This window comes from Cebus imitator, unplaced genomic scaffold, assembly GCF_001604975.1.
Source record: "Cebus imitator isolate Cc_AM_T3 unplaced genomic scaffold, Cebus_imitator-1.0 Scaffold721, whole genome shotgun sequence".
In the NCBI taxonomy this organism is placed as follows: domain Eukaryota; kingdom Metazoa; phylum Chordata; class Mammalia; order Primates; family Cebidae; genus Cebus; species Cebus imitator.
The window spans coordinates 459,788-469,397 of record NW_016108036.1 but is presented as its reverse complement, the minus strand read 5'-3'; the positions used below and the strand labels follow the sequence as shown (position 1 = coordinate 469,397).

Below are 9,610 nucleotides of genomic sequence, written 5' to 3'. Positions count from 1 at the left end.
GTTTCAGGCTTTTTGGCTCAAAGGTGGGCTTTTGTCAGAGACCCAACCCTGTCTGTCTATAATTACTTTGCTTTCTCCCTCTATCAATAGGAGGTTATTCCTGAGGGAACAAAAACAGCCTGGTGGACTGGAGAAAATCCACTGTTAAGTGTGTTTACCCTGAGAAGGCAGACAGCCCTTTATAAATACCAAGCAGAATACCTGTGTGAAGCAGCTGATATGCTTGATGTGTAAACCATATGGACATTGAATATGCCCATTACTCAGGCTATGGTAAATGCTCCTTTTGTATTGGCATGCAATATAATTGTACTGCTGCAATATCAAACAATAGTCTGAGAAGCCTTATCAAATTTGCTGTCTTAGCTTTCCAGTAAGGGTCTTACTGATACAAAAAAGACATTAAGGAAATTAACAAGAAAGTGGAGAGACAGAATGGAGCCTTGAAGGACTCATCTCAGCAGGGTGGAAGTCTTTAGAAGATTATTGAGAAATTGAATGAGTGTGGTATTGAAACAAAGGCATTGATGCAACATTATCAGATGTTGGATGGCCCAATGGGACCACCTCCTAGTCTCCCAACATAAAAGGGCTGCAAACAAGTCCGCTACATTTGCTCTAGTTAATAGAAATTCTAAAATCTGGAAGACTAAAATGACAATGAGAAATCCTACCCAGAATCACCTGGGGCAATGGTTAGGCAGATTAATCAAGGTAAAGTTGATGAGGAGTCAGGTCTTCTAGACTGACCCCCGGCCAGTGGTCAGAGGCCGTGTGCACATGTGTGGGTAAAGTGATGGTTGGGGGGCTTTTCTGGTATTCCTTGACACGGGAGACCTATGATTCTGAAACCTGTTGGTAAAGTCTTAACAGGGAGTCAAGTTACATTGGGAGGATGTAAAGGTGTAACAGTTGATGAGGTTAAGGTGCAAGCTTAGATGAAAATTGGGATTTTTGAACAGCCATAATGTGAGGTGGTTGTGTCTCCTTTGCCTGAGTGTAGTATTGGGGAGGATATTATACACAGCTGGGGATTGCTTTCTGTAGCTAACACAGATGGTTTCAACTTAAATTTTTCAACTTCATGATGGTGCAAAAGTGATGGGCATTCAGTGGAAACTATAAGTACCATTCTGTACTCACACACAACCATTCATTTTTTTCACTTTCAGTGCAGTATTTAATAAATTACATGAAATACTCAACACTGTGTTGTAGATTTTGTGTTAGACTTTGTCCACCCATAGGCTTAATGTAAGTGTTCCGAGCATGTTTAAGGCAGGCTAAGCTAAGCTATGATTCACAATAGCCGAGATAAGGAAACAGCCTAAGTCCACGGACAGGTGAATGAATAAAGAAATTGTGATATACACTGTTGGTGGGAGTGTAAATTATAATTTAGTTCAACCATTGTGGAAGTTAGTGTGGTGATTCGTTGAGGATCTAGAACCAGAAATACCATTTGACCCAGCAATTCCATGACTGGGTATATACCCAAAGGATTATAAGTCATTCTACTATAAAGACACACACACACGTATGTGTCTCTTGCAGCATTGTTCACAATAGTAAAGACTTGGAACCAACCCAAATGCCTGTCAGTGATAGACTGGATAAAGAAACTGTGGTGCACATACACCATGGAATACTATGCGGTCATAAAAAAGGATGAGTTCATTAAAAAGGGTGAATCCTTTGCAGGGACATGGATGAAGCTAGAAACCATCATTCTCAGCAAACTAACACAGGAACAGAAAACCAGATACCACATGTTCTCACTCATAAATGGGAGTTGAACATGGACACAGGGAAGGGAATGGGACATTCCCAATGCCTGTCAGGGGGTTGGTGGGTAGGGTAGAGATAGCATTAGGAGAAATACCTAATGTAGATGACAGGTTGATGGGTGTAGCAAACCATCATGGCACATGTATACGTATGTAACAAACCTGCACATTCTGCACATGTATCCCAGAACTTAAAGCATAATTAAAAATAAATAATAAGAAATAAGAAAGCCAAAAAAAAGAAATTGTGGTATATATATATATGTGTGTGTGTATATATGTATACATATACATATGTATGTATGTATGTATATACACATGATATATGTATATATGTTTGTATATACATATATATGTGCATATGTGTGTACATATATACACATGCATGCATGTGTATAGATATATACATACATATATACATATATATAATGAAATATTATTCAGCTTTAAAGAAGGAGATTCTATCAGTTGTGACAATTTGGATGAACATGGAAGACATTATGCTAAGTGAAATAAGGCAGACATAGAAAACAAATACTGCATTATCTCACTTATGTGTGATCTTTTTTTAAAAAATCCAAACACTTGAATACGTAGAAACAGAATGTAATGGTGGTTACCATAAGTTGGGGGGTGGTGGTAGGAAACGGGGAGATGTAGGTCAAAGGGTAGAAATTTGCCAATATGTAGGATGAATAAGTTTGGAGGTAGATTGTACAATCTGAGGACTACAGGTTTAATATTGTAGCCTATATGGGAAATTTACTAAAAGAGTAGATTATAAAGGTAACTATGTAAGATGAGGAGTACGTTAATTTGCTTGACTACAGTAACCATTTCACTGTGTTTAAACCTATATAAACATCATGTTGTACACCTTAAATATATACAATAAAAACGTATTTTAAAACATTAAGAAAAAAGGTTGTTTTGAAAGTTAGATGCAATATCGATAAAGTGCCTAGCAGTCTGGCAGGTACTTGGTAGATACTCAAGTCAACAAATCTATCTACAAATAAACAGTAGCTTCAAAAAGCAAACAAAACAAAACAAAACAAAACCAAAAATCTCTGCTGCTACTCACCCCAGGACCAAACTGGAAGCCCAGCGTTTGGGTTGGTCTTCTTGGATTTTGGAGAACATAGACTCTAGAGCTGACCTGCCCTTTCCATGAGACTACCAGAAAGAAAGCAGTGAACTAGTGGGAACCTAAACAAAGGCAGGCCTTACCTAAATTGCAAGTACAGGTAGCTCTCTCAGTGCCTTGGACCTTCATCCTCTCAACTCAAATAGGTAAGAAGTGTCTGTCACTCCTACAAATGCAGACTGGAGTTTATGGCAGCAGCTCGTGAGTGCCTCCCAGTGGTCACCGTGGGGATTTCAGACCAGAAAATTTTTGAATGGGGCCACCTGGTACATACCATTTGAGAGACAATCATTAGCTCGCTATTGGGCATGAATTGAGACTGACTCAATAATTAGAAGACCTAAAATAATCATGAAATCTGAGAAAACTGTAATGTCTTGGGTGATGTCAGAGAAACAGTCTAATAAGGAAGGCAGACATCAAAAGAGTTTGATAATAAAATGGAAATGTACACAGGAGCATGGAAACAGGGGAATGCAACGAGGCAGCCCCCATATCCATGAAAAGGTGGCTTTCCTTCCCCTAGGACTGACTTTGGAACCATCCGAGGAGCTGCTGAAACCTATTGCTATGTAGACATGTGCCTTATGAGCAACTGTCAGTTAACCAATAAAGACCTGGTTGGTTTAGGAATGGCAGTTCCAATGTACATAGATGGTTTCCTGTTGGAAAGTTACCACACATTAAGGCTGAATGGAAAGACTCTGAAGAACGTTAAGAATGAATTGCCCTAATGTGCTGAATTTCATGCTGTTTTTCTAGCAGTGAAGAATTGAACAATGATAAAACTCCTATGTTTAGATTTTTACCAACTCAGAGGCGGTAGCCAGGAGCCTGGCCCTATAGTCATACAGGTGGGCAATGGACAACTGGACCACTGAAGCGTGTTCATAAGGGATGCCATTCTATGGACATCACTCTGGGCATTTAGGAGTGCATGAAAGTGGGACATGTCAATGTCCATTATAACAACACTCATTCAGGTGCAGAAGGTGATTGGAAGCATCAGGTATATCTTTTGTTGTGCAGCCTTGAGGTGGCCACTTAGGTCTATAAAATGACTGGACAGGGTATAGCTGCTTCAAGATGAAGCTGAACATCTTCCCAGCCACTGGCTGCCAGAAACTCATTGAAGTGGACGATGAAAGCAAACTTCATACTTTTTATGAGAAGCGTATGGCCACAGAAGTTGCTGCTGACGCTCTGGGTGAAGAATGGAAGGGTTATGTGGTCCGAATCAGTGGTGGGAACCACAAACAAGGTTTCCCCATGAAGCAGGGTGTCTTGACCCATAGCCGTGTCCACCTGCTACTGAGTAAGGGGCATTCCTGTTACAGACCAAGGAGAACTGGAGAAAGAAAGAAAATCAGTTTGTGGTTGCATTGTGGATGCTCATCTGAGCGTTCTCAACTTGGTTATTGTAAAAAAAGGAGAAAAGGATATTCCTGGACTGACTGATACCACCGTGCCTTGTCGCCTGGGGCCCAAAAGAGCTAGCAGAATCCGCGAACTTTTCAATCTCTCTAAAGAAGATGATGTCCGCCAGTATGTTGTAAGAAAGCCCTTAAACAAAGAAGGTAAGAAACCCAGGACTAAAGCACCCAAGACTCAGCGTCTTGTTGCTCCACGTGTCCTGCAGCACAAACGGTGGCGTATTGCTCTGAAGAAGCAGCGTACTAAGAAAAATAAGGAAAAGGCCGCAGAATATGCTAAACTTTGGCCAAGAGGATGAAGGAAGCTAAAGAGAAGCGCCAGGAACAAACTGTGAAGAGACGCAGCCTTTCGTCTCGGTGAGCTTCTATTTCTAAGTCTGAATCCAGTCAGAAATAAGATTTTTTGAGTAACAAATAAATAAGATCAGACTAAAAAAAAAAAAAAAAACAAAAAAAAAACCACGATGACTGGCCAGGGTGAGGGGACTGTAGCAATTTAGAGATGGGCCAGATCTGGACATTCCTATTGCACTCTACCTGAGGCGCATGCCAACAAGAATTGCACATTGCTGGACCAATGCCAGTAGCCCCAAGATCTAAATGGCTTCTGACTGGAATAGATACTCTGGATTGAGCTTTCATATCCACATATTAAGCTTTGTTTGTTTGTTTGTTTTTGAGATGGAATCTTGCTCTGTAGCCAGACTGGAGTGCAGTGGCACAATCTTGGCTCACTGTAACCTCTGCCTCCTGGGTTCAAGCGATTCTCCTGCCTCAGCCTCCTGGGTAGCTGGGACTACAGGCGTGTGCCACCACGCCCAGCTAATTTTTGTATTTTTAGTAGAGTTGGGGTTTTACTATGTGGGCCAGGATGGCTTCAATCTCTTGATCACGTGACCCACCAGCCTGGGCCTCCCAAACTGCAGGGATTATAGCTGTGAGCCACCAGGCCCAACCCCAGGTATTAAGCTTTCATACCCAGGTAGATGTAACTGGTAGATACAAGTGCTTGAAATACTATTATATGATTGTAACAAAAGATATTGTACTAATTTGAGCTGTTGAGTTATACTTCTTCAGTCCACAGGACATACTTTACAGCTCATAGTGTTCAACAGTGGGCAAAGAAATGCCACATCAAACAGACACAAGATGTTCCATATCATCCACAGAGTAATAGTTGATTAGAGAACTGAAATAAATAGTTAAAAAATTTTTGTTGTCTAAAATCTGGGGAGATAAAGGCATGAAGCGCTGGCCTTCACACCTTCATGAGTGTGTGCTCCCGCCCAACCTGAGTGGGCCCTTCTTAGGCCCAGTAGGAGACCCTACTGGATAGATTCTTCTGTCTTTCTGAGTGATTTCTGTAAGAGAAAATGGAAGATGATGCTGGCCTAACTATACAATTTTTCCCCACATAACCTCAACTCTCTGTTTTTCTACCTAATACGGTGGTCCCAGAAACATAAATGCAAACTGCAAGCTCTTGAAGCAGAAATTGTGACACAATTATAGCTCATTGTAGCCTCTAAGTCCATGATTCAAGTGATCTGTCTGCCTCAACCTCCCAAGCAGCTGGAACTGCAGGGGTGCACCACCATTCTCCGCTAATTTTAAATGTTTATTTATTTATTTATTTTGAGATAGAGTTTTGGCATGTTGCCCAGGCTGGTCTTGAACTCCTGGGCTCAAGTCCTCCCACCTCGGCCTCCAGAAGCGCTGGGATTACAGATGTGAGGCACTGCCCCCGGCCGAACACTTTTGTTTAATGGTGCCATCTGTTGGAAAGAGCCTGCACCACTTGGTTTATTTCCTATAGCTTCAGGGCTTAGATTTCTCAAAAACAAAACCCAATCAACCTACAAAACAACACAAAAAACAAAACCAAAAAGCCCATATTCTTATTCTTCAAGGGCATAAATTGCAATGACCCTATTACAACAAAAATGGAATTCCCAGCCTTAAAGAATTTCTTTTGTTAAGGTGACGGCATTGACTGGGAAAAAATGAGATCACAAAAATTAGAATGGGAATGTATGGGAAGATCCCAATCAAGCTAGAGACATCAAAATGCTAAATTCTGCTGAGTCATTTTTTTCCAGTAGCCCTTCCACCATTGCCTGTAGAAATTAATTCTGCTTTGACTGAAGAACCTGTAAAGCCCTCCCTTGTATAGAACAATTCTAGATCTAGCTAACGGAAGTCTAATTTGAATCACCAACACAGAGTCATGACTCCAGAATCGGTTCTCAGTCTTGAATCAGTTTACAGATCCAGAATCCCTTCAATTAAGTGATGATGGCTAAGTCTGCAGAGGAAGGATTCTGTTAAGCTGGCTAAATGTACACAACTAAATCTTTCACTGACTCTTCCTCAAAGAGACAAGTCGCCATGTTCCTGGGTGACTCCTAAGTCTGTGAGTCACAGACTAGGTGATTATACATTGAAAAAAAGAAAATAATCAGACTTTTAGGGGGGTTACTGGACACTGGCTCGGAATTAACACTAACAGCAGAAGACTGAAAACATCACTGTATTCCACAAGTGAGAGTCAGAATCTGGCAGATTCCCCACATTAACGGAATGACCTGTGAAGCTAGAGCTGTTATGGTAGGAAAGATCAAGTGGAAGCCACTAGAATGGTTTCCACTAAGGAAAATAAATCAAAAGCAATACCAGATTTTTGGAAAGATTACTGAGAGCAGTACTATCATCAAAGATTTGAAGTAAGTAGGGGTGGTGATTTCTGATGAATCTTCATTCCACTCACCTATTCGGACTGTGCAAAAAAGAGATGGATTTTGGAGAACGACAGCAGATTATTGCAAATTTAACCTGGTAGTGACTCCAATTGCAGCTGCAGTTCTGGGTATAGTTCCAATCTTTGAGCAAATTAATCCTACTTGATATGCATCTACTGATCTGGCAAATACATTTTTCTTAATATCTGTTAGCAGAGGCCACCAGAAGCAGTGTGCTTTCCATGGACAATTCCAGCAATACACCTTCACTGTCCTACCTCAGGCACAGATCAACTCTTTAGTCTGATGTCATAATTTAGTCCACAGGGAGCTTGATCACATTTTTCATTTCTACGAGACATCACACTGGTCTATTATATAGATGATGCTAGGCCTAGTGATTGGACCTAGAGTAGTAACTCTAGAGTAGTTACTGCTTCTTAATCACTAGGTCCAATCAGTAGGTCTAGCATCATCGGTATAATAGACCAGTGTGATGTCTCATAGAAATGAAAAATATTGGTGAGACATTTGCAAGACATAGAGTAGGAAATGAATCTGACAAAAATTCAGGGAACTTACTCCTCAGTAAAAATCTTAAGGGTCTAATGGTGTGAGGAATGTCAAGATATTCATTCTATGGTGAAGGATAAATTATTGCATCTGGCCCCTCCTACAACCAAAAAAGAGGCCCAAAGTCTAATGGGCCTTTTCGGGCTTTGGAAGTAGAATATGCTCTGTGTCATCACCAAGTATGCGGCTCCATTTTTCCCACAGCCAGTTTTCAAGGTTCTAGGAATCAAGGGGTGAAAATAGCAGTGGCCCACACACTTTCATCTCTAGTGATCCACTGGAAAACATGCTCTTCTCATTCCTATGACCTACGTTCTGCTGGTCTAGTGGTCTGAGTTCCAAAGAGAATAATTCTTCCACCACGGTCACAATAATAGTTCCTTTGAACTGGAAGTGAAGACTACCACTTGGCCACTTTGGGCTTCTTATGCCTTTGAATCAACAGGCCAAGAAAGGAGTCACTGTACTGGCTGCTGTGGTTGATATGGATTCTAAGGGAAAATTGCACTTCCACTGCACACCGGAAGTGAGGAAGAGTGTGTCTAGAATACAGGAGATATCTTGGGACATCTTTTAATGTTTAATACTACCACGTTCTGTGATTAACCGCACTGGAAAATTACAATTCAATTCAGGATAGTCCAGACCCCTCAGGGGTGAATGTCTGGGTTACTTCCCTAGGCAAAGAAGCACATCTAGCTGAGATGCTTGCTGAGGGCAAAGGCAATATGGAATGCATATTGATAGAAGGTTTATAGTCCTCAGAAATGAGGACTATAATTCTTGTATTTCTTCCTTATTTTGCTATGAATATATTGTGTATATATATATATTTTTATGTATATATATACAAATAATATATACATATATGAAGAATATATGCATATATGTATATTCAAATGATATGCATATATATTTGCCTATTGATACACTGTATAAGGACCACAAGTATTTTTTGTTTTCCTCTTTTTCTGATACTTTTATCATTTAAGATAAGATGTATCAATAACAGTCAACTTTACATGTATAGCTGTCATCTGCCAGATTTCTACTCTCACTAGTGAAATACAGTGAAATTTTTAGTCACCCAGATACATGGTCACATGTCTCTTTGAGGAAAGGTGGATGAAAGATTTAGCTATTTAAGGTTATATCTCAATATTTCAGTTACAGGATTATCAAGGAGAAGAGTGAATGTCACTCAAAAACTTTGCATCCATTTTTGGGGGGGAAGGTTTTACATAATTCATAGTTGCATGAAAGATAGCCGTGTCATTTTAGGCAGAATTATGCCTTTGTTAATTATTTTTGTTTGTAGATTAAGTATGGTTTAAGGAGATTACGTATGAATATCAAATTGACAATGTGTGGACTGTGATTTGTTTTATGTGTGGATTTGGCTAGGTTTCAGTACCCAGTCATTTAATCACACATCAGTCTAGGTGTTACTGTGAAGGTATTTTGTAGATATGCCTTACAGCTACAAATAAGTTGACTGTATATAGAGATTATTCCTAATAATGTAGGTGGACCTTATCTAATTGGTTGAAAGACTCGAGGTTTTCTGGAGAAGGAGAAATTCTACTGTGGACTGAAGTATCAACTCCTGTCAGAGTTTCCAGCCTGTCCTTCCTGTGGCATGCCCCATGGATTTGGGATTTGCCTAGGCAGCCTTCACAATTGTGCAAAACAATTCCTTGCATTTGTCATTTATTCTATCTGTCTGTCTATCTATCTATCTATTAATCATCTTCCTTTCTCTAGCTCTCTTTCACAAATTTTTGGTTTTTTCTTCCTCTACCTCCAGCATCACTCTCTCAGATGACCCTCCAGAGGTCTAATTATTACCTCCACCCACTGTTGACTTCTCTCCAGTTCTGGCCTTTATTCTACCTTCTTATCCTGACCTCCCTTTGAAGGTCCTCCTTC

At 40.3% G+C, this 9,610-nt stretch overlaps 1 pseudogene across 1 annotated transcript; it reads left to right on the top strand.

Annotated features, from left to right (window-relative positions):
• The first annotated feature begins 4,002 nt into the window (after nt 1-4,002).
• LOC108296530 lies at nt 4,003-4,764 on the top strand (annotated as a pseudogene). Its single transcript, XR_001821901.2, has one exon. The product of XR_001821901.2 is annotated as a 40S ribosomal protein S6-like (transcript).
• The last annotated feature ends 4,846 nt before the right edge of the window (nt 4,765-9,610 follow it).